Consider the following 4,248-nt stretch of genomic DNA (forward strand, 5'->3'; position numbering starts at 1 on the left):
GTGTGCGAGGGATGCTCGGCACCTGCATGTGCGCGGGGTGCGAGGAGTCGAGCTGGGGGGCGAGCGAGCTGTTGGGTGGCCCTTGGTGCTGGGCAGCGTTTGGGTTCTCTCCTTTGGTTCTGCTTTTGCTTGTGGCTGTTGGCAGAGCTGGGCCGTGTCCGTCCCGCTTTGCTGTCCCGTCAGCGATGGAAGAAGTTTTCTTGAAGGAGGAGCTGTGTTTGCTATCAGCAAAGGTCTGAGATTGCCGTCCCTGTGGTAGAAAGTAAGCTTGCAAAAACATCCTTCTGGAGACTTGTCTTTAGTGCAGTAATAAAGCTGTTCCTTTGCCTTCCCATTCCTATCCTGCAAAGGAGGAAAAAGGAACAACCCGTAAGGCTTCCCACCCTTAGAAAAGAGGCTGTTTAAATCCTCTGCTTACAGCAGCACTCCTTAATATTGGGATCTGTGAGCATCCTTCTCATAGTGTGTGGCAGCAGCCCGGTGCACAGCACAGCCCCTCTTATCAGACAGAAGTGTGAGTCTCCTTATAACTCAGTATTTAAATTAGGCAAAGTATACATGGTGTGTGATTGCCCAACTGCTGTTTGGAGCATGCCTCACCTTTCCCTTGCAGGGGTGATGTGTGTGATTGTGGCTCTTTCTCCCCTCGTGCCCAGATTCTGGAGGCGAGGCAGGGCCAGAGCTTGTCTCTCTAAAAGCAAATCACTGTGTCTAAAAGTAAATTTCTGTGTCTCGAGGGTTTGCTTTTGGATCCCTGCTAGTGATTCAGGTTTGCTTTTGAAGGAGTTTAGCTGCCTTGTGATGCTGTGGGGCAACTTGCTCTCATCTCGTCTCTTGTGCTTGTGCAGACCTTGGCGTAGAATGCAGGAAGCTGATTTTCTTTCTGGCTTTTCCCCAGCTGGAGCTGAATTTTAACATGGTTTATCTGCACTTCACCTCTACTTGGACCTTGTTATGTGATTTGATAAATGGTGGAACCGATCTTAGATGCTGCACTTAATATGTCCGTATTCTTACTTACTGTTTTGTATTTTACTTGCCAAGTCTTGTGCTTTGTTTGCTCTGGGGTCCTTCTTTAAAAATACCCTGGGTCTGCTGCTCTCCTAATATTGCTGCATGGTTGACAGAATATGTATTGCTCTATCTCTGTGCAAAAGGTGCTACTGGGGCTGGTTGGAGATGTCATGGGCTGCTGCCAGCATCCAATGGGTGCTCCCAGAGCCCTGCATTGGGAAACTGCTGCTATTCTTGCACTGTGGAGGTGTTGGACTGGCTTCGTATGGGGACTCCAGTAAGTCAGAAGTTGGGACTCGTGGTTTTGAGGGCAGCACAGCATCCAAAACCGTGTATTTAACATCTTGTATTAACACGGGGATGCAATCAATATTTACCTTCTAAAATGTGTTATTTTTGTATTTTCAGAATACTTGTTACTATAATATTTACAGACTTTGTGATTGAAATACACTTTGTTCTGAATGTGAGGCCATTCAGCATTACTGTCTTTGCTTTGGATAAACTTCCCAAGTCTGCAGCTGGAACCAAGCGTTTGCAGCTTCAGCATCTGCCCTAGAGTTTGGCTCTTGTGTTCCCTTCTGAGCTCTCCCAGGCTCAGCCACTCAGGAAAGTACCCTTGCAGGCACAGGAGCAGAGCACGCCTTCCCTCAGGCCCACAAGAAGGATGCTTTCCTTTGCACATCCGCAGCAGCACGCTGGCAATAACAGTAGCGAAGCTTCACCTCAGGCCAAGCCAAGTTATCAGGAGTGTGTATATTCGTGGGTTCAATACTCATGTTTTTACATGGGATTTTTAGGAATAAGGTTTGGCACAACTGTCCTGCTGGCATAAATGATATCTTTAACCTGCATGACAGAATGGATGTGCGGTCTGCTGTTTATTTCACACTGCTCTGTAATCTACTGGAAGTAAGGTTAATGAAGGCTGAGCAGCACTGGTGGCTTCAGCAAAACTAGATGTAGGGTTCTCACAGCCCAGCGATAGCCCTTGGGACTCTCTTGCTCAGGGAGCAGAATATGAGTGGAAAAGTCACACATCTCCACCTGGAGCGAAACACATGTGAGAGGACCTTCAGGTTCCACAGCCATGATACAAAATGGGTGCACAGAGCTAAGTTGCCCAGGAACAAAGTGGCAGCTTTCCTTAACTCCCATGATTTCTCATGGGGCAAGAGATGCTGCAAATGCAGCTGCTGTCAGCGGGACCCTCCTATGAAGCAGCAGGAAATTCAGGCTGGCCACTGGGGAGGTGGATTTGAAGGAGAATTCTGGTTTACTGAGAGTGGATGAGGGGGTTTCTTTCAGAATTCAATACAATAATAGCTGTTTACAAATACTAGAAAAGCAAGCTGAAGTCACTTAGATGTGTAGAAAATATCGGGTATCTCCCTTGTAAGTAGGAGGCAGGTACGGTCTGAAATTCTCCCTTCCCACGTTTGCTAACTGTAAATATTATCAGCACTGTTTTATTAACCACAATGTGTATTTGCACTAGGCATGCAATAAATTCATCTAAAAGCTCCCTCTTTAATAACATGTTACTGCAGATACTCTACTTTGCTCATCAGCCCAGACATTAAACACTTTCTGTACCAGGGAGGTACTGGATGAACCCATTTGCAGAGGCTTTTGTGCCTTTTGGGTGGTACTAACACTGCACAGGGTAAGATCACAGAGTCACAGAGTATTCACTGTCTGGGGTGGCTTCACTTCAGTGCTGTTTGGTGACAGCTTGGCCCCCCAAGACATCAATGTTTACTTTCTCAATAGAACTTTGACTGCAAATCTGGTGATTTTCAGCTGCCATGCCATGCAGCTGAAAAGCCTGCTTCTTTTAGAGATGCAACTGCTGTAATAACGTTACCGTCAGATGCGGCTTAGTCTCCATTTACGGGAGAGCCACAAATGTGCCTGTGCTTGTGGTGATAGGAGCCAAGGGGGACTTTGCTCAACACGCTTTGCAGAAGTGGAGCTCTAACTCTGCTGTTACAAATACAGCCCTGGACATGTCAGTACACATGCCGCCTCCTGGCTTTATTTTAGGCTGAAGACTCTTGTGTTTAGGTCTGGAACCTGGGAAATGGGGTCTGTTAAATTTGTACCGATTGGGCAGGAGAGATGAGCACTTATGGAAGAGCCAGGGCTGTGCCATCCTATTTTGTGGACGACTGGAATTAGGTCCTTTTATGTATTGTCTCAACAAGAGGCTAATTAGACAGCAAGCTCATGCTCCTGGAGGATAATTAAGCTTTATAGCTGTGGGTTCTCTTTGGTTAATGAGAATGAGGAGATGGTACCCTCAGAGCCTAAGAATGCTGTTCTGCAGCTACTGTGCCATACCTCATAATTGATCTATTGTTTCTACAGCAGATAATTTCTCATTTCCTCATAATTGCCTCTTTTTAGTGCCTCACACTGTATCCTGATATTAGCAGTAATCACTGATAATTTACCCTGAAGCCAATCAGAGCCTGCAAAGCAAAATATTGGCTGTGGTGAACATCTATGCTTTCAGATAAAATTTTCTTTTGTTGTTGTCGAGAGGAATCAAGCCATTGTAGATGCATGTTTTTTGGATGTGAGTGTTGAACTGGGTGAAAACTTGTTTGGTTATGTTGCCTCTCATTTGCGTTAATGACTGCTGCCTAAAGACAAAGAGAACTGTTGCTGGGTCCGGCTCCTTTCTCTTTGCCATAGAGGCACCGTATTTATCTGGTTTCAGGCGATTGTATTACTCAAAAGGTGCTGCATGATGCCTTACGTCCTGAATATTTGTTGACCCTTTCCTGTACAGTTAGCTTTTATGGACATGAAAGCCTCTGGCCCTGCTTTATGAAATTACTGCTCAGTTTCATACTTCGTGAGCTTGATTTTCCTCACAGTGACTTCCTTCAACTTGCTGTTGATTTATGTTATGTTGGTGATGGAAGAAGTGAATCATGCTCTGCATGTGTTGCCTTTGCTTTGAGGAGACTAGCAGTGAGACATTACATAATGCCAGGTTTAGTTTGCTTTTTTTTTTTTTTTTTAGTTTTAAGTTTCAGTATTTAGAGAGGCTGTATGTGCCCCTCTGGGCATACAGCTGTGCTCTCACCACCACACTGCTCTGAACCTGAAGCCTATAAAGTCACAGAAGGGCTGAGGTGGGTCCAGCTGGCCCAAGCACTGCTCCAGAAAAGACACTCAGAGCACAGTGCCCAGGGCCATGTCCAGGTGGCTTTTGGAGATCTC

The sequence above is a fragment of the Meleagris gallopavo genome, chromosome 4 (genome assembly GCF_000146605.3).
Source record: "Meleagris gallopavo isolate NT-WF06-2002-E0010 breed Aviagen turkey brand Nicholas breeding stock chromosome 4, Turkey_5.1, whole genome shotgun sequence".
In the NCBI taxonomy this organism is placed as follows: domain Eukaryota; kingdom Metazoa; phylum Chordata; class Aves; order Galliformes; family Phasianidae; genus Meleagris; species Meleagris gallopavo.